We start from the raw sequence: 21409 nt of genomic DNA, 5'->3' as shown, positions 1-21409 counted from the left end.
GAATTTTATTTAAGGGTGCAAAACAGTAAAAATTTTTATTTGCTCGTCTGAACTCAGTCTTGGACTTTATTTCATGAAATGTATCAGTGTTCAATGACAGAATTGATCCTATAGAAGAAAAAGCACTTTGGCGCAGTGGTTAGCACTGCAGCCTTGCAGCGTTGGAGTCCTGGGTTCAAACCCCACCAAGGACAACATCTGCAAGGAGTTTGTATGTTCTCTCCATGTTTGCGTGGGTTTCCTCCGGGTTCTCCAGTTTCTTCCCGCATTCCAAAGACATACTGATAGGGAATTTAGATTGTGAGCCCCAATGGGGACAGCGATGATAATGTGTGCAAACTGTAAAGCGCTGCGGAATATGTTAGCGCTATATAAAAATAAACATTATTATTATTATATTATAACGGAAAAGAGTGTATAGAATGAAATAGTGTGAAAAAGAGACAGTTTGATCAAGTTTTGTGACATTTTAATAGATATGTCACACATCTTTTTTGTTACTCTTAGATCTGTGCCAATACTGTTTTTAAGGCCGTGGTCACACTACCGCAGAATACGGTAGAATGCTATGCGAGAAAACATCGAAAAGCACTCGGACCAGTGTTAATCTATGGAGCAGCTCACATCACCATTTATTGATGCTTATACAGTTGAATGTGGCGTGCGCTGTGGGGCAGCAGCAGTGGAGCAGCAGGTGACTGGAGGCAGGAGCCGCTGCAAAAGAGAAATGAATATTCACTGCCCATGAGTGTGGGGAGCAGTGAATTTTAATTTCTCTTTTGCAGTGGGCACAGACTTTAGCCACAGCATCCGACTCCCGCCTCCTGTCACCCACTGCTCCACTGCTGGTGCGGGTGGGTCCCCCTGACTAACGGGCCCCATAGGAGCTGCGAAGTTTGCCGCTATTAGCGACATGTCTTTGGCTGGGGCCCCTGTTGCAGCAGGGGGTCCTAGGCAGCTGCCGACCTTGTATGCCAACAAATGTCAGTTCCTGGGCCCACCGGAGAATCCTCTGGTTCTCCAGTGGGCCAGTTGACCCCGGCTAGTTCGCCAGCCCAGGGCCTTACATCCCACCTCCCCTTCCTTTCTTCCTTCTTTTCTTCCTTTTGTGTCCTGTGTTTTAGATTTAAAGCTCCTTGTACAATGAGTTTTGGCTGCTACAGGTTAGACATTCTTACATTTGATCCTTATATTATTACTGGATATAAAGAGTTTCAACTGCCTATTGGTAGCCATTGTTTCAGTGCTTGTTAAATATGCTTATTTCTCATATTTATTTAATCAGGACTCTTTACCAGATGCGATGCTCTTAAAGAAAAATGTAATGATATCTTCATAAAAAATTTAGTGGTTTATTGGATTGTCCACAAAAAAAACCACATTGCAGTAAAACAGAAAATAGGTAAAGTAGTTACAAAGAGATTATCCATTTGTCCATATCAATGTTTCTTCTCCATCTTTCCTGAAATTCTGAATGGTAAATGGCGTCTGTCCCTGTCATGGAGTATGGTAGAAGTCTTCATAATCACAGCTGCCAGCTGTTCAATCAGTCTGTCTGGAGTCTGTAGAGAGTGAAGGTGACAGCAGGAGGAGGCCCAAAGTGACAGGCCCCAAGTGACAGCCCTCACATGATTATATATGTCCCATAGAGCACGTGTTCTCTCTATATGGTGTTAACTTTTACTCTGAGCTAAATATACAGAAATAGTGTCACGCCGTTCTGTCTGTATCTGGTTTTCGGCGTGACAATGCATATGTTTGCTTTAACCCTTTGTTCCTTTCCCCCTATTTTGAGCTGGGATACTGTTGGCTGTTACCTGGATGGAGCTTTCTCAGTTCCCTGCTCTGCTGCGCAGCCGTACATGGGTGGTTAGGTCTTTGCCCTGCTGCATGACCATCCACATGTGCGGTCCCTGGTTGCTGCTGTGGAAGCTATCCGCGGGTTGCGAGGTCATTTGCAGCTGGTGCATGACTTTCAACATGTGTCAGTGCGTGCAGTCACAGCCTGGTGCCCTGAGCCTCAGTTCCTGCACTTATTGTGCTGTAATGGTTTCTGTTTGTGCTTAGGGCGTGCGCGGCCACACGTCCCCTGCTTTTATCAGGGTTAGGGTGTGTACTTGAGGTGCTGTCCCCAGCCAATTACTGAGGGGCAGCTCCTTTATATAGTTCCCCTGCCCTAAGGTCAGGGCCTGAACTACTCACAAAGCTTCTGAACTTTGCTATGTGTGTTTGTGTTCCTGCACCTCTCCTGTCTATGTTTTGGTTCCAAAGTCCTTGCCTTGATTCCTGTTTTGTTCTGTTCTGGTGCCTGTCCTGGAGGCGTTATATCCAGTCCCGAATCCTTGATCCTGTACCTGTCCTATACCTGAACCTGTCTGAACTGTGTCTGCTGTGATTATGTTCCTGGAATCCCTCTGCACCTGGAGCCCCGCACCCAGTGACTTTGAGTCTCTTGTAACCGGTGTTTCTGCGGAGCATCTACTACTCTGTGCTCTGGATACCATGCAATCCTGCGGTTCTAGCACCATCCCGCTCGAGTTCCTTCCTAAGTCCGATGCCTGGAGCCTGATGACCGCAGTCTGGAACCTGATGACCGCTGTCTGGAGCTTGGAGCCTGATAACAGTGATGGTGCCTGTGGGTCGTGTCGGATGTCCGGAACCGAATGACTCCTGTCTGATGTCTGCCGGTGACCCTGGGTCCAGATATCCTGTCTGTACCCTGATGTCCTGCCTGCGTCCTGATGACCTTGTGTACCCTGATGTCCTTCCTGTGTCCAGATGTCCTGATGTCCTGTCTGTACCCTGATGTCTTGCCTGCGTCCTGATGACCTCATGTACCCAGATGTCCTGCCTGTTTCCAGATGTCCCACCTATGTGTGCCTCGGTGATCCGTTGGTTCCTCGGGGTCCACTGGGTGGTACCCTTCTGGGAGGTGTGGAATCGGGAGCCTGACATCATTATGTTTTGTTTATGTACTGTGTGACTTTACTTTAGTAAAATTTACTTTCTCTATACCTGAAGTTGTGCGTTGTAATCAAGTCCTACGTGTCTTTCCTTGTCCACATGCTCAGCTGCCACAGAACCCCGGTCTCTACCCTCCCCTAGTTTCGGTTAGGCCCGGGTCCCCCTCTGCGGTATAAAGGGTCATCTATGGGGGCATCTATGGGCTGGGCCGCATCAGCGGCTGCAGCTGCAGCTGATCGTGACAAATCGCTTTTGTAATGTCAGCGAGAGGCAATGTGCTCAGTACAGAATTCAGTAATTAATAATTCATTTTTAACAGTGCCGCAAGTACAGCAATGGTCGAAAGTGTAGGCACCCCTTGAATTTATTCCAGAAAATGAAATATTTTCCCTAGAAAATTATTACAAATACATGTCTTGTTATACACATCTTTATTTCCCTTGTGTATATTGTAACAATACACAAAAAAATGAGAGAGAAAAAAAAAGACAAATTGGACGGCATTTCACGCAAACCCCCCAAAATGAGCTGGACAAAATTTTGGGCACCCTCTCTGGAGCTGGACTTGTACCCTTGAGATTGTTGCTATTGTTCAACAATTTTTTTTTTCTCAAGTCCTCAGACAGTTCTCTTCCTTTTCTCTCATCTGTGCTTAGTGTGTCATACACAGACACATAATGCAAATATTGAGTAAACGTCCCCTTTTTAACTGGTTTCAGGTGTGATTTTCATATTGCCCACATATGTTACTTGCCACAGGTGAGTTTTTAACGAGCATCACATGCTTGAAGCAAAGTTGTTAACCCAAAATTTTGAAAAAAGTGTCTACAATTTAGTATTTCCCATTTTTGGGGTTTGTGTGAAATTATGTCCAATTTGCGTAACTACAACAGGTGCAGGGGTTGCAATCGCACCTGGGCCCTGGAGCCTAGGGGTCACTAAAGGTCCCTTTGGTCTATAGAAAAAGATTATTGCTATTAAAGATTTTAAATATTTGGGGGCCCCTTTGGAGCTTTCGCATCGGGGCCCATGAGTTTCAAGTTACGCCACTGTAATTGCAATAATTTTTTCGGAGAAATACTTCATTTTCTTGAAAAAAAAAATTTGTGGGTTCCAACACTTTCGGCCATGACTCTATGTACTTTTGTTGAAGACATTTGCATTCTTTTTTTTTGTAGTAAATCTCAATAATAATTACAATTTTAAAAATACATATATATAAAAAAAATCATTCAATAAAAATGTTTGCAGATATATCGGTCTACGGTGGGCTTTCAAATCATCAAAATGTGCTTTGGATCAGCCATGGATTTTACCAACAGCAATACATTTTATAATGCCCTCATTTAAAGGCACATCCGAAATAGTATTTTTTTTTTTGTGATAACATCTGGTCTTAATGGATGTATATCATTAGATTCCATTCATTATTTGGAGACAAACCTCTGCTAAAGTGTATTGGTCTACAATGACCAAAACATGGACGTGTTGTAGCACATGCTGATTTTGCATGGTCATAAATGACTGTGGTATGCCGAGCCCTTTATTCAGGTACTGAAAACTTTAAGCTGCTTAGTTAGTTACAAGAGGGATGAGATGCATGTGAGAAGTCAAGTGTTTCCTCGGCCTTATAATCACTGAAGCATGCCAGTGTTGGAAGCCCCCCCCAGCCAAATCTCCATGAAGGATTCCTGATTGATATTACCTGTGTATTATGTGAAGATAATATGTAGTTTGTGCGTACAATTGGTTGCATGCTGTTTTTCTATTTTGATTCATGTTACCTATTGAATAGACCGACATCTGTTAGCAATTTGTTATTTGCTCAGGATGAATGACTGTGAGATGCATGAATCAGTTGTAATAGCAGGACTTGTGAATTATACATTACCGCCTCAGGCAGGTGAGGAGCACAGACAGGATGAGACAGTGCGGATTGCTAGCGTAGGTAGTGAGCCAGGAAACATTAGTAGAGACAGGCTTGCTCACCCAGGCTCCTGTGATTGTCACTGTGTCAGTGGACCTTACTGATGTATTAGCTAACGGAGCAATGTTTTGCCTGCTCTTCTGTACATGATGCCTGGAGAAAGCAAAAAAATCCATAGCACAGTTCACGCAATAGTATCATCTTTGTTTTAAGTTATTTTTATATTGCATATTCTGAATCTTTAGCTTTCAATAAAACATATCCAGGGGAGTAGGGATATGTGTCTGACTGGTGTCAGTCTGACTGCTTATCCTCTGCACCTCACCAAAGGAGCATTGGTCTAGCATGTGCCTATTCATTCAAAGTCCATGGCACTGCCGAGGAAAGCGGAGTACAGTACTCCACTATCTCCAGCAGACCCATCAACTTTGAATTAGGAGGTAGTTCACTCGATCAACAACCGCTTTATTCAAACTGGGGGCTAGGGACTCTTTTCTTGTCACCATTGGTTGGACCCTCGCTGACCAGACAAATATTATCTATCCTTTTGACTATAGTAAAACCTTTTAAGACGTATACGCTGGTTAGAAAACAATTTAACTTCCTAAACAGACATTTAAAGAAGCACTCCCATCGAAATTGTTATCCTCTTAATATATATCAATCATCATATTATATAGTTGCGTTATTACAATTACTCATTTTGCCCTTCTACCCAGCTAATTCCTTTCTTTTCCATGAGGTCTATGACCTGACGTGATGAAAAACTGACTAGCTGAATCCTTCTAAGCTCTGTGTGGAAACAGGAGGTCAATTTTCCCTGCATGGGTCATAAGTCACTGCCAAAGTCCCTGGCAGAGGGAGGAGCCGAGGAGGGTCAGGATGTGAAGAGGGGAGTGATAAATGCAGGGACAAGTTACTTCCTGTTTCTTCATACAGCAAAGAGAATAATTAGCTGGGTAGAAAGGCAAAATGAGCAATTTTAAGTACACACTGCTATGTAACATGATGATTGCAATATATTAAGAGGACCTGTCCCTAGGTTAGAAGTGATCAATATTTGCTTTTATTCTATTTCCAGTACTCCCCTTTGATATATATGGTATACAGTATGTATTTTTTTATCAACCATACACTTCCAGAGATCTGGTCTTTTTCTTTAGTACTACATTTTATGGTCTTTACCAAGGGGCAATGCTGACATAGTAATTATGCAGGACAGATTACAGAGAATACTGTAAACACCAAACTTTAATGCAAATTTTTAAGGTCTTTACTAACTAAAAAGGCTTAGGGTATGTGCCCACGGTCAGAAATCGGCAGCGCTTTGGCACATGTTCGCTCCGTCCAAAGTGCTGCCGGCTATTGAACGCAGGTGATTCCACATGTGTTCATTGAACCATGCAGAATCACCGTGTCCAGTACATTCTACGGGTGAAATTTCTATTGTGGAGACTCGTGTCTCTGCAAGATAAATAGACATGCTGCGGTGTGGTAAGCTGCGGGTGACTCAGCACGTATAGTGGAGATGGGATTTCTTGAAATCCCTTCCACTATGCTGTAACATTTGAATGCTGCGGGTTGGACGCTGCGGATGTATGCACCATCCAACTCGCAGCGTTTACTGACGGTGGGGACATACCCTTATATCTCTGGAAATGTATACTGGAATAAAAAAAAAAAAAAAAACCCAGAATACTCAAGGGAGCAGAGAGAATAAAATAGGAGCAAAAACTGAACATTTTTCACCTGGTGACAAGTCTTCTTTAAAGACGTTGTTAAGGTTCTAGTATATAAACTTTACAAGATACTTAGTAATGGGTATAAAATGTACTATTATATAATGAGGACATTTACCAATAGTAACACAAAACTAGTGGCCCATTTAGACAATCCAAATGCTTGTTCCAGTTTGTCGACCCACCTAAGCAGGCCGGCAGTCACCCGACTAATGAGCAGAACACTAGGACCAGCATAAAATCAGTATCGGCAGCACATCGCCTGTCAATGACCAATTTTTCTTTGTGTTCATTGTGAACTTACTAGCGATCTTTCTGTGTGCATTTATTGTTTGTCAGCTTTTTTAAACAGGCCAGCAAATGACCACCTGAATCAGGCTGTCTATAGGGCCGTAAGAGGGGTAATGTGCCATTGTATTCAAGGGTTCGAGGGTACAGTAATATCAGTTGTGGAATACAGCACAGTAACTGAACAGCCATTTGCAGCCCAATAAGAAACATTCATAGACAACATCTGCAAAGAGTTTGTATGTTCTCTCTGTGTTTGCGTGGGTTTCCTCCGGGTTCTCCTGTTTCCTCCCACATTCCAAAGACATATGGATAGGGAATGTAGATTGTGAGCCCCATTTGGGGACAGTGATGATAATGTGTGCAAAGCGCTGCGGAATATGTTAGCGCTATATAAAAATAAAGATTATTATTATTCATAGGTGTGATAAACAATGGTTTGGGAACTTTCTGAATTTTTAATTTAGCAGTACACCATTAATTTTCATGCAATTATACTGAAATGTTGCATTTCCAAAGTATATACGGTATGTCCTATCATTCTTCAGTGCCAGGGATTTAGTTTTAGGGGGTGTAATGGTTGCCGTCACTCTCAAGCTCTGGTGTGTTAAGTGGTCCAAAGGCTAACTCTGACACATGAAATATCCACAGTATGAACAGGCCTCCGTGAGCAGATATTAACAATATGACTTGTCTGGAACCACTAAGAAATGTCCAGAGTTTGTTGAGCATGCACAAAACCATCAGCATGTTTCCTCACGTACAAATGTGCACAGGTATATTACTATAATATATCGCCCAAAGTTTGTTGATACCTGACCATCAGAAATAAATATGCTTGTTGCACTTCACATTCCAAAACCATGCCTGTTAAAGGGAATCTGCCATTACGTTTTTGTTACCGCATCTGAGAACAGCATTATGGAGAGATAGAGATTCAGCACAGTGGCTCAGTGGTTAGCACTGCAGTGCTGGAGTCCTGGGTTCAAATCCCACCAAGGACAACATTTGCAAGGAGTTTGTATGTTCTCCCCATGTTTGCTTGGGTTTCTTCCAGGTTCTCCAGTTTCCTCCCACATTCCAAAGACATACTGATAGGGAATTTAGATTGTGAGCCCCAACGGGGACAGCGATGATAATGTGTGCAAACTGTAAAGCGCTGCGGAATATGTTAGCGCTATATAAAAATAAAGATTATTATTAGTATTATCCTGATTCCAGTGAAATGTCACTTACTGGGCTGCTTGCTGTATATTTAGAAAATCACTGTTTTATCTGCTGCATCTACTATAAAATTGTCTAAGGGTCACTTCCGTCTGTCCTCCTTTCTTTCTGTCACGGATATTCATTCGCTGATTGGTCTCGGCAGCTGCCTGTCATGGCTGCCGCGACCAATCAGCGACGGCCACAGTCCGATAAGTCCCTCATTACTCCCCTGCAGTCAGTGCCTGCTCCATACTCCCCGCAGTCACTGCTCACACAGGGTTAATGCCAGCGGTAACGGACCGCGTTATGCCGCGGGTAATTCACTCCGTTACCGCCGCTATTAACCCTGTGTGACCAAGTTTTTACTATTGACGCTGCCTATGCAACGTCAATAGTAAAAGGATCTAATGTTAAATATAATAAAAAATTATTATATACTCACCTTTCCCGCTCCTCGTGACGCTCCGGTGACCTCTCCATGGAAGCGGCAGGTTCCGGTGCCAACGATGGTATGAGAGAAGGACCTGCCATGACGTCACGGTCATGTGACCGCGACGTCATCACAGGCCCCGCGCGAGAAGGACCTGCCATGACGTCACGGTCATGTGACCGCGACGTCATCACAAGCCCTGCGCGAGAAGGACCTGCCATGACATCACGGTCATGTGACCGTCACGTCATGGCAGGTCCTTCTCGCGCAGGCACAAAGAAACTGCGGTACCATGGGACAGGCAGGGACAGCGTCAGGAGCGCCAGGAGCAGGTGAGTATTTCATATTCACCTGTCCGCGTTCCATCCGCCGGGCACCGCTCCGTCTTCCCGTCCTCTTGCAGTACTGTGCAGGTCAGAGGGCGTGATGACGTATTAGTGTGCGCGCCGCCCTCTGCCTGAACAGTCAGTGCGGAGAGACGGGACGCTGAGGAGCAGCGACAAGAGGTATGTGATTTTTTTTTTTTTTATTGCAGCATTACATGTGGCACAATGCTGTATGGAGCGTCTATGGGGCCATAAAGAACTGCATGGAGCATTAAATGGGGCATCTATGGGGCCATAACTGCATGGAGCATTATATGGGGCATCTATGGGGCCATAACTGCATGGAGCATTATATGGGACATCTATGGGGCCATAACTGCATGGAGCATTATATGGGACATCTATGGGGCCATAATGAACTGCATGGAGCATTATATGGGACGTCTATGGGGCCATAATGAACTGCATGGAGCATTATATTGGACATTATATTGGACATCTATGGGGCCATAATGAACTGGATGGAGCATTATATGCGACATCTATGGGGCCATAATGAACTGCATGGAGCATTATATCGGGCATCTATGGGGCCATAATGAACTGCATGGAGCATTATATGGGACATCTATGGGGCCATAATGAACTGCATGGAGCATTATATGGGGCCATAATGAACTGCATGGAGCATTATATGGGGCATCTATGGGGCCATAATGAACTGCATGGAGCATTATATGGGGCATCTATGGGACCATAACTGCATGGAGCATTATGTGGGGCATCTATGGGGCCATAACTGCATGGAGCATTATAGGGGGCATCTATGGGGCCATAACTGCATGGAGCATTATATGGGGCATCTATGGGGCCATAACTGCATGGAGCATTATATGGGACATCTATGGGGCCATAATGAACTGCATGGAGCATTATATTGGGCATCTATAGGGCCATAATGAACTGCATGGAGCATTATATGGGGCATCTATGGGGCCATAATGAACTGCATGGAGCATTATATGGGGCATCTATGGGGCCATAATGAACTGCATGGAGCATTATATGGGACATCTATGGGGCCATAATGAACTGCATGGAGCATTATATGGGGCATCTATGGGGCCATAATGAACTGCATGGAGCATTATATGGGGCATCTATGGGGCCATAATGAACTGCATGGAACATTATATGGGGCATCTATGGGGCCATAACTGCATGGAGCATTATGTGCGGCATCTATGGGGCCATAACTGCATGGAGCATTATATGGGGCATCTATGGGGCCATAATGAACTGCATGGACCATTATATGGGACATCTATGGGGCCATAACTGCATGGAGCATTATATGGAGCATCTATGGGGCCATAACTGCATGGAGCATTATATGGGGCATCTATGGGGCCATAACTGCATGGAGCATTATACTACGTGACTGGGCAAAATACTACGTGACTGGGCAAAAAACTACGTGACTGAGCAATATACTACGTGACTGGGCAATATACTACGTGGACATGCATATTCTAGAATACCCGATGCGTTAGAATCGGGCCACCATCTAGTATATATATACCGGTTCAATGAATATTGAGCTCTGTATAACCCCACATCACTGACAGCTTTCTATGCATAGACAGCAAGCTGTCAATCAGTGATGGAGCAGGATTATACAGATCTCATAAATATGCATGACTACATGGTAGCAGGTTTACTAGTCCTGTAGTGATAATCTCCTGCTAATAAAGCAGCAATTTTGATCAAAACTACAGCAAGCCGTGCTGTAAGTGACATGTTGCTATTATCAGGGTCTCTTTTCCTACATTATGCTTCTTTCAGATTAGGTGGCTACAGATTCCCTTGAATATTGAACTGACCACCTTTTGCCATTATGACACTCATTCAAATAGACATTTGTGGCTCAAAGCCAGCTACTCAACATTCTCCGCATAAAAGCCATCAAATTACATTTTATGGACTTTACATGTGGGCACAGTCATAATAGAATGGAAAAGGCCTTCTTCAGTCTAATCCACCACTCGTTCAGGTACACAATGGGTAGAGAGAAGCAGCTGTGATGTATGGAGAAGATGTGATCCTGTTCTACCAGCTTTCTCCAAGCCTCCTGTGTTTTCATCTTGGCTATATGACATGAGATGACCAGCAGGGCAACCAAAGAGGACCAGGAGAGGAGCTTTGACTGCTTTTACTTGTTTTATTTGACCCCCAATCTGCAGAGGTACACATTGGCACTAAAATTCCCATGATTTGGAGCGATTTTGCACCTGCTGATGTCATTGTGATTTTTGCTGGAAATGCAATTGAATTTTGTGCATATTCATGATTGAGACTTCTTGAAGACTTGTTCATTTCTCCCTACATGACCCTTTTTCAGGCAACAATATAGACTTCCATGAACTATTGGTAATTCTGTTAACAACCTTAATAAATGGCTTTGTCGTCATATTACGTTAATATTTTAGAAGCGCACCAAAGCACCATGCTTATGTGAGACATACAGGCTGGATCATTACACGTCAGGGTCATTATTTCCCATGACTTACGGTACCTTCCAGAAGCTGTGAGGCTGAGAACCTGGCTCTGCATTGATCAAGTTGCCACACAGGTCATGGAGACAACCCTAATCACTGCTGTGAATGGCATCCTCATGCTGGTAAGGTCTCCATGCTGCAGCTTTAGGAAGCCGTAGCACAAGGGCCATTAATCCTGCTGTCAGGGAAAGTATATCCAATTTAATAAAAGGGTAAGGAGACTGAAAGCGTAACCTTCTCTCCTGTGATAGAAACATAACACAAATTGTGCTGGGAACTAAAGGCCACTGTTAATTACCACAAAGCATTACTACCCCATTTGTCTGATGCTCTTTTTAACACTTTGCTTTCTTAGCACTTTTATATTAAAAAGTATGAAAGGTGTTATTTTTAAATCTTTAGAGGCCTATTTATTTTCACCAAAGGGACTCCTACATAGGCCAAGAAGATAACTGCTTGCCCCTGCAATTGTGTCATACCATGGCGTAATAAAAAAATATTAACATGTGGTGCAAATACAAAATAAAGTCCCTAAAGGATTGTCCTAAGAGATCTCAGAGTCTTAGGCTGCTTTCACACATCAGGTTTTTTGCCGGATGCGGCGTCGCGCCGCATCGCCGGATCCGTTTTTTTTTTTAAAAAGCCGGATCCGGCTCATCTGGTTGCCTCCGGTTCGTTCGGTTTTCTTTCCGTTTTTTTACGGATCCGGCTTTAAAAAACGCCCCCTGAAAGGCTAAAAAGGTGATTGGCCGGCTGAAAACTATATATACAGTGTTCTTAACATCTGTGACGGGTTGGAGAGGAGCAAGATACAGAGCAAGATGGATGGCATTATTGCAAAGATTCTGCAGAACAACGTGGATTTCATCACAGAGGCGAATCGATTAAAAGCTATTGTGATTGAGAAAGAGGAAGAGAGACAGCGTGTCATGTGCCTGCGACGCCGCCGTTTGTGGATCCACCCCATCACGGCACAGAGAATGACCCGGGGAGTCTTTTCAACGTTGTATATGGAGCTTCGAGGTGACCCTGAAAAGTATTTCTGCTATGTTCGGATGAAAGCGGAGAACTTTGATATATTGGTGGAGCGGGTTCAACATCTGATAAGATTGCCGATTCTCCATTACCCCGGCTGAGCGTCTGATGGTCACTCTTCGGTAAGCATTCTTTTTGAATCAACTTTTGTTGTGGACTCTTTATTTGATATTTTGAATTTGTAGTAATTTCTGCCTTCCTTTTCTTCACAGATTCCTAGCAACCGGTGAATTCCTGTCTTCCCTACATTTTCAATTCAGACTGGGCATTTCCACAATATCAGGAATAGTGAGGCCCACTTGCCGTGCACTGTGGGACTGTCTGCATGAAGAATACATTTCACATCCCACAATACAGACATGGTTGGAAGTAGCTGACAGATTCCTGGAAGTGTGCCAGTTTCCCAATTGCTTGGGTGCGGTGGACGGGAAACACATCCGTATCGTGAAACTGGCTGGTTCTGGATTTCAGTATTTCAACTACAAGAAGTACTTTTCCATCGTGCTGATGGCCATCGCCGATGCGGATTACAAATTTGTAGCGGTGGACATTGGGGCGTATGGCCGTTCTAATGATTCGCAAGTTTTCAAACTGTCTTCTATGGGGCGGCATTTATATGGACAAACCTTTCAATTTCCCCCCCCCCCCAAGACCACTGCCTCAAACCTCTGAGCCACCAATGCCATTTGTATGTGTTGGGAATGAAGCTTTTCAGCTTTCAGAGCATCTTTTGAAACCCTACTCCAGCCGTGGTTTAACCAATACTAAAAGAATTTTCAACTACAGACTCACACGTGCAAGGAGAATGGTGGAGTGTGCATTTGGGATCCTAACCGCCAAATGGAGAGTTCTCTTGACATCCATAAACTTAAAGACAGACACTGTGGATGAGGTGGTGAAAGCGTGTGTTGTCCTACACAATTATGTTATATCCAAGGAACAGCTTTCCATTGAGGACCACTCTGCCGAAACCACCTTGATGGATTATAGCAACCAGACATACAGAAGTTCTGCCACAGTTTCCAGAATATGGGATCACTTTGCAGAATATTTTATTTCACCCCAAGGAAGAATACACTGGCAGGATGATAGAGTTTAAACACTTTGTTTGTACCTAGTAATAACTTTAACCTTTACCCATGTTGTGTACCTGTTGGTTTTACCTTACCCATGTTTTGTACCAGTTTGGTTTTTACCCTCATGTTGCGTACCTGTTTGGGTTAACCTTTTACCCATGTTGCGTACCTGTTGTTTTTACCTTACCCATGTTGTGTACCAGTTTGGTTTTTACCCTCATGTTGCATACCTGTTTGGGTTTACCTTTTACCCATGTTGGGTACCTGTTTGAGTTTCATTTTAAACCAAGATGTGCATCTTTTTGGGTTTTACCCAAAGTACTACTGTTACCAATAAACCTTTTTTAACAAAAGTGTTATTTGTGCCTAATGAATAAATACAAGAGCGTTTTCAACCAAAAAGTTTTATTAACATAATGTAACAACACGCAAAAAAAATGGGGTACTAAATGTTTTCATACGTCGGGGTGGAGATACTATCGGAGGCACTGTCTGATAGGGACACTTCGACAGTGGGAGTGTGGAGAGAGGAATGTGATGGTGGTGGAGAATGTTCAACAGTTAGGGGTGAAGGAGTGGAGAAAGCTATTGAGTGGGTGGACAAGAAAGTGGGATTGGGGTTAGAAATTTGGTAGGATGGAGGGGTGTAGGAAATGTTTTGTGAGGATTGGGTGGCAGAATGAGTGATGTGTGTAGAAGATGTTTGGGAAGAGGGTGATAGAGTCTGTTGGAAGTGAGCAGGGAGAGGAGGCGAGGATGAAGTAGATGTGAAGTTGTATGGGTCGGAATCATCATATGGGTGGGAAGTGGCACGGGCGGGAGGCTGGTAGTGTGGATGGTGAGAAGGGGCACGGGGCTGGTGGTGTGGCTGGTGGGAAGGGGCACGGGAACGCTGAAAGTGTTGTGGCTGTTGGGACGGGGCACGATGTGGATGATGGAGAGTTGGGCAGGATGGGGCAAGGTCAGTTTGGCGATACGGGTCAGGAGGATGGTACTGGCTGTAGTGGTGAACAGTGGAGGAAGGGGGGCCAGTTGGAGGATGGTTGGAAAGACTATCTGCTCTAGAGGCAATTAGCGCTAGAGTAGACTGGCAGGATTCCATTACTTGCATCTGCTGAGAAGTAGATAGCGTCTCCATTTGCTCAAGCACCGACTGAAAAAAGTGTTGTTCGGTGACTCTTTTGCCTCTGAACGCATCGTTACCAGAAGTGTATGCATCTCGAGCATACTTTTATTTATGAAATTGAATCCTGCAGCCATTTGCTCGGACAAAACTTTCAGACAGTTCTGGAACGATGCGTTCAGGTGCAAGAACTCGGGAGCATAACTATGTACCTGACCCCTCTGGCGAAACCGCCCCGATTCTACAGGTGTACTAGAGGTGGCTGCAGCAGAGGGGTGGGGTACAGGAAACGCTATGTTCTCACCAGCAGCTACATGCAATGGATCCGGCCAGGATGCTCCAGCGCTCGTGGATGGGAAAGAGGGATCAGTAGAGTGGGAAGGTTCAGAGTGGGAAGGTGCAGAGTGGGAAGGTGCAGAGGGTTCCTCACTGCCAAAGTGTCCCTCAGTGGCGGCCTCCTGAGGGATCGCCCCAGAAGTGTTCAATAGTGCTGCAGGCTCCCGAGTGCTCCCAACGGTACTGTGGAAAAAGAGAGAAACAAACAATTAATATACTGTCATTGCATGGCCCTGGCTGAAAGAGCAAAAGAGGTTAGACATGTAAAACATTAGTGCATGTGGTGGGTAATATTTAACTTCGGGTGACCATCGTTGACCTGAGGAACGACAGGGCCCTTGCGTATTTGTACGTGCTCCTGCGTCCTCCAGATCCACTCGGGGCCCGCATCTCTTTATTGAACTCCTTCTTAAAGCGATCCCTGATCGACCGCCACCTTTTCACAATCCGCTCACCTGTTAAAATAGGAGAAAGACAACTTGGTTAGAAACAGCATTTTAGAATGCATCACCAAAACTGAACTGAGGATACTTACGTTCTTGAATCTGGGCCTGAACATCTAGGTCCTCCCACCTCGGAATCAGTTCACAGCAGATTTGCTCCCAGAGTCGACAGGTCACTGAGAGATCAGCATGGCGGCGGTCACCCATATTCCACAACGGCTCCCTGTCTCTGACAAGATCGATGAGGAGGTCAATATCAAGGCCGACCTCCTCACCGTCCGAATCTGGAGCACGCTGTGAAACCTGTTTGAAAATGGGGAAAAAAATTAACACCAAATTTGAAACATTGCTCTGGGCTCTGTGGCAGGCTCTCGGCTCTGTGGCTGGCTCTCGGCTCTGTGGCTGGTTCTGGGCTCTGTGGCAGGCTCTCGGCTCTGTGGCTGGCTCCCGGCTCTGTGGCAGGCTCTCGGCTCTGTGGCAGGCTCTCAGCTCTGTGGCTGGCTCTCAGCTCTGTGGCAGGCTCCCGGCTCTCAGCTCTGTGGCAGGCTCTCAGCTCTGTGGCAGGCTCTCAGCTCTGTGGCTGGCTCTCAGCTCTGTGGCTGGCTCTCAGCTCTGTGGCAGGCTCTCGGCTCCCGGCTCTCGGCTCTGTGGCAGGCTCTCGGCTCTGTGGCTGGCTCTCGGCTCTGTGGCAGGCTCTCGGCTCTGTGGCAGGCTCTCAGCTCTGTGGCTGGCTCTCAGCTCTGTGGCAGGCTCTCGGCTCTGTGGCAGGCTCTCAGCTCTGTGGCAGGCTCCCGTCTCTCGGCTCTGTGGCAGGCTCTCGGCTCTGTGGCAGGCTCTCAGCTCTGTGGCAGGCTCTCGGCTCTGTGGCAGGCTCTCAGCTCTGTGGCAGGCTCTCGGCTCCCGGCTCTCAGCTCTGTGGCAGGCTCTTGGCTCCCGGCTCTGTGGCAGGCTCTCAGCTCTGTGGCAGGCTCTCGGCTCCTGGCTCTGTGGCAGGCTCTGGGCTCTGTGGCAGGCTCTCGGTTCTGTGGCAGGCTCTCGGCTCTGTGGCAGGCTCTCTGGCAGGTTTCTGGCTCCTTCCGTCTTGGCAGGGTGTTGGCTCTTCTGCTTTTGGGCTGGAAATGGCTGAAGGCCTCATGGCCCTGCTTTATATATAGTCCAGGGGGCTGATCAAAGTTTTTTGAGCATGCTCAGTGTAAAAAGCCGGATACGGCCGCCGGATCCGACTTTTTCCGGATCCGGCGCTTTCCGGCGTCCATAGACATGCATTGTTGTAAAAAGCCGGAAAGGCCGGATCCGGCCTTTCCGGCTTTTTCGCCGGAGACAAAAAACGTTACAGTAGACATTTTTTCCAGACGCCGGAATCGACTTGACGCCGGATCCGGCATCAGACCGGAAGGAACGCTGGGCCATCCGGCACCAATAATATTCAATGGGGGAAATGCCGGATCCGGTTTCTCTGGGTTTTCTATTCCGTTTTTTATCGGAAGAGCCGGAATTCGCCTGAAACAAAAAACCTGATGTGTGAAAGCAGCCTTAAACTATTCTCCTTGTCAAATTAGTTGCAGAGCCACGGACCTTGCCTGTAGATGCAGAGCTTCTCGCCCAATAAAGGATAATGCTTCTATACAGGGTTTAAAATATGTATGTATTATTTATTAATGGCTTCTCTACATGACAGGAGCATTGCTTGGGGGCCACATTGAGACAAATACTATATCATAGAATCATAGAATAGTAGAGTTGGAAGGGACCTCCTGGCTCATCTGGTCCAACCCCTTGCTCAAAGCAAGATTCACTAAACCATCTCAGGGTTGTACAAAGCTCAAGAGCTTGGCAGTCAGTATACCGAAAAATTGGCTTCTAGGTTTTTTGCGCATGATATCATAGAATCATAGAATGTTAGAGTTGGAAGGGACCTCCAGGGTCATCGTGTTCAACTTCCTGCAGGATTCACTAAACCATCTCAGACAAATGTCTGTCCAACCTCTGTTTGAAGACTTCCATTGAAGGAGAACTCTCCTGCTCTCGTGGAAGCCTGTTCCACTCATTGATCACCCTCACTGACAAAAAGTTCTTTCCAATATCTACCATATATACTCGAGTATAGGCCGACCTGAGTATAAGCCGAGGCACCTACTTTTGCTATGGAAAACTGGGTAAGCTTATTGACTCAAGTATAAGCCAGGTATGCATTGTCCCCCTCATCCCTGTCCTGCTATGCGTGGCTCCCCTGTCCTGTCCTGGTATGTGGCTCCCCCGTCCTGTCCTGGTATGTGGCTCCCCTCGTCCTGTCCTGGTATGTGGCTCCCCCTGTCCTGTCCTGGTATTTGTGGCTCCCCCTGTGGTATGCATGGCTCCCCCTGTCCTGCATTGCTCAGCTCCTCCAGTCCCACATCGCTCGGCTCCCCCGGTCCGCATTGCTCAGCTCCCCCGGTCCGCATTGCTCAGCTCCCCTGGTCTGCATTGCTCAGCTCCCTCGGTCCGCATTGCTCAGCTCCCCCAGTCCACATTGCTCAGCTCCCTCATCCCGCATGGCTCGGCTCCCCCATCCCGCATGGCTCGGCTCCCCGTCCCCATGGCTCAGCTCCACCGTGCCATGGTACGTTTTACTCACCTTCCTTGCGTCTGCATCTCAGTTGTCACGGCGCCGGCGGCTCTCATCTGTTCAGCGGTCACGTGGTACCACTCATTAAGGTAATGAATATGCGCTCCACACCTATGGGAGTGGAGACGCGTCCATATTCATTACCTTAATAAGTGGTACCACGTGACCGCTCAGCACAGGAGAGGAGAGCCGCCGGCACAGGGACGGGGATGCAGCGACAGAGGGAGAGTATGATCTCTTCTGTTAGCCGGTGGCTGCAGTTATCACTGTGCCACAGCCGCTGGCTCCTGTTACCCGCTGCTCTGCTGCCCCCTCCCCCACCAGCTTTTTGGTTTGTGACTTGTGTATAAGTGGGAGGGGGTCATTTTCAGCACAAAAAATTGTGCTGAAAATCTGGGCTTATACACGAGTATATACAGTAATCTGTGTCTTCTCCCTTTCAGTTTATTCCATTGCTTCTCGTGTTTCCATGTGCAAATGAGAATCAGGATGATCCCTCTACACTGTGACATCACTTCAGATATTTGTAGATGGCTAATAAGTATAAGTCTCCTAACCTTCTTTTTTGTAAGCTAAACATTCCATTCTTTAACCATTCCTCGTAGGACTTACTTTGCAGTCCGCTCACCCTCCTGGTAGCTCTTCTCTGAACTTGCTCCAGTTTTTCGATGTTTTTAAAAAAAAATGTGTTGCCCAGAACCACACACACAGAATTCTGTGTGAATTCTTACATTTGATCTGTCACCAGATCCAACAATGTGAACCGAATACATTATTACATAGATTACTTAGACCTAATGAGTCTAGTGTACTTATTTTGATAATTCATATCAGAATGACTGTATAATAATTTGAAAGTTTAAACTTGCTTTCTGCCCACATAACTTGATAGACAGCTCCTCAGTATTTCTTCTTTCTCCTACAGCTGTCTGTCAGCCTGGGTGGGGCTGAATACACTTGTACTCGTAAGCTCTGTAACTCTTCACCTGTAATCCTAAACTACTTGTTTTAATAAGATGATTGTACAGCCCTTTTGACATGGATCAACTACTTGTTTACTGAGTTCTAATAACACAGGCAAACCACGCTTCATATACACACTGAATTATCAGTAATAGATTGATCAGTGCGCCTAGCCTGCCATTGTTCTCGAGCACAGGTCCTGTCTACAAAGGATGATACGCTGACGAAAACAGTATATTTTTTTTAAGTAAACAAAAAAATAATTTCCTCTGGCGAGCAAGCATTTTGCACATTCATCTGGTGTTCAGCATCCTGTTTAGTATCGCTTGTTCACGATAATCATGGAGTGTAAATTTGTATTGTGAATTTTGGTAACAGACCCCTTTAATACCTTGCTAAAAAATATCTACCAGACATCCAAAAGGGTCAAATGTGTCAAGCCTCACAGGCTATTATAATCTGGAGCAGAAGGAGGGAGGTGCGAGGAGAGGAAACAGGCAAGGGGGTAGCATAGAAAAATCATGGTGAGATTCAGAAGTCTTTAGCCTAACCCTATTTGTATTGGGACAGCTCAGCAGTGCTATTTAATTTCCTCCACAGATGTATATCTAGATTTTCTGGCACCCGGGGCAAGAATTCAGTTTGCGCCCCCCAAGGACATATGCGATTTGCACACTTAGCCATGTACCGAGGAGCCACTCTCCCTAATGCTGTCAATGTTCAGTGAAAAACTGAGAGAAGCAGGAACAGAAGCTCATTGTCACAGGACCACAAGTATGAAAATCGCATATGAGTGAAGTGTCCATGTGATGACTACTGGAACCTGCAGAGCTGAATCTTGGCATCGCAGACTTCTGAATTCTCACAACTAATGCACTGCACACTTTTAGGGTTCTCCCTTGCCAGTGGACAGTCATGTCAGCACAGGCATGTGATTTGTAGACTTCTGACCACATTCCGACTAGACGTGCCCGGCCTCGCTCAGTTTATTTTCATTGACTGAGGCTACACATGTCTAATCAGCACGTGACCGCATGTATGTAAATCGCCAGCACGAGAGAATCCTGACAGCGTGCAGTGAGCACTGTCAGAATTCAGAAGTCTGCAGACACAAACAATGACTGCAGACTCATTACAAACCTGAACACCCCCTTTAATGCTCCTAACATAAATAAAAACATGAGAATTAGTTAGTATCACAAATAACATTTACATCCAGGTACCTCATAGATGATGTCGTCTCTGGAGTCGTTCTCCTTTTCTTGATCTTGTCCAGACCCCATGATGAGTTTTCTCATCCACAGCTCATCTCTGCAGACTTCCATCTTCTCCGCTCTTTTCCAGAAAATCTCCACATGATGCCCTTAAAGATAGAAGTGTCATTATGCTACTGAATAAAAAATTGCCCCTCACTATATTGTCTGCACAAAATATGACCCCCACACTGTCCCTCTTATGGTACATGCTCTTTACACTGACCTCTCCTTTCCATAGCGGTCCCCTCTTAACACTGTCTTCTCATACTGTGTCCCCCCTATAGGGCACAGTATTTATACTGTACTCTCTCTTCATGCTCCCCCTCCTTGGTATACTGTCTCCTCCTGGCTGTGCCCTTACACTGTCCCTCCATGCAACGCCCCCACTACTCAGTTTCTATTTTGTGCCCACTCACTTTTCTGCCCCCATACTGTCTCCTCACACTATTCCACTCCCTCCTCATACTGTTTCCTCTCACATCCCCCCTGTTCACCGTACTTTCTCCTCATATATTTACCCTCTCACTTTCTATACTGCCTGCTTACCTGACTCCCCATACTGCTTCTGCACACATCCCATCACCTTCACTTCCCTTACTCTGTCCACATACATTTTTCACATCAGTACTCATACTGTGTCCGCATACATTTCCCCATTTGCTCCCCATACTGTCTACACCCATCCCACATACTGTTTCCTCATATATGCCCCCTATTCCCCCATACTGTTTCCTCATGCATGCCCCCCATTCCCCGTACTGTTTCCTCATATATGCCCCCATTCCCCTGTACTGTTTCCTCATACATGCCCCCATCTCCTTCTTTGCTCTTCATTTTGTGTCCACAAATCTCCCCACACAAAATAAATAACCCCATCTCCACTCCCATTCTCCCCACACATAATAAATCCCCCATCTCCACTCCAATTCTACCCACACAAAATAAACCTCCCTCATCCCCACTCCAATTCTCCCCACACACATTAAACACCCCCATCCCCACTCCAATTCATCCCACACATAATAAATCCCCCATCCCCACTCAAATTCTCCCCACACATTAAACACCTCTATCCCCACTCCAATTCTCCCCCCACGTAATAAATCCCCCATCACCGCTCAAATTCCCCCCCCC

At 45.7% G+C, this 21409-nt stretch overlaps 1 protein-coding gene across 1 annotated transcript in view; it reads left to right on the top strand.

Moving 5' to 3' along the window:
• FRAS1 (Fraser extracellular matrix complex subunit 1) overlaps window positions 1–21409 on the top strand; it is an 845787-nt gene that overhangs the window by 351025 nt on the left and 473353 nt on the right. The window lies entirely within an intron of this gene.

The sequence above is a fragment of the Ranitomeya imitator genome, chromosome 1 (assembly GCF_032444005.1).
Source record: "Ranitomeya imitator isolate aRanImi1 chromosome 1, aRanImi1.pri, whole genome shotgun sequence".
Lineage (NCBI taxonomy): Eukaryota > Metazoa > Chordata > Amphibia > Anura > Dendrobatidae > Ranitomeya > Ranitomeya imitator.
Note: the sequence above shows the minus strand (reverse complement) of the source record. Positions and strands in the feature narration are given on the sequence as shown.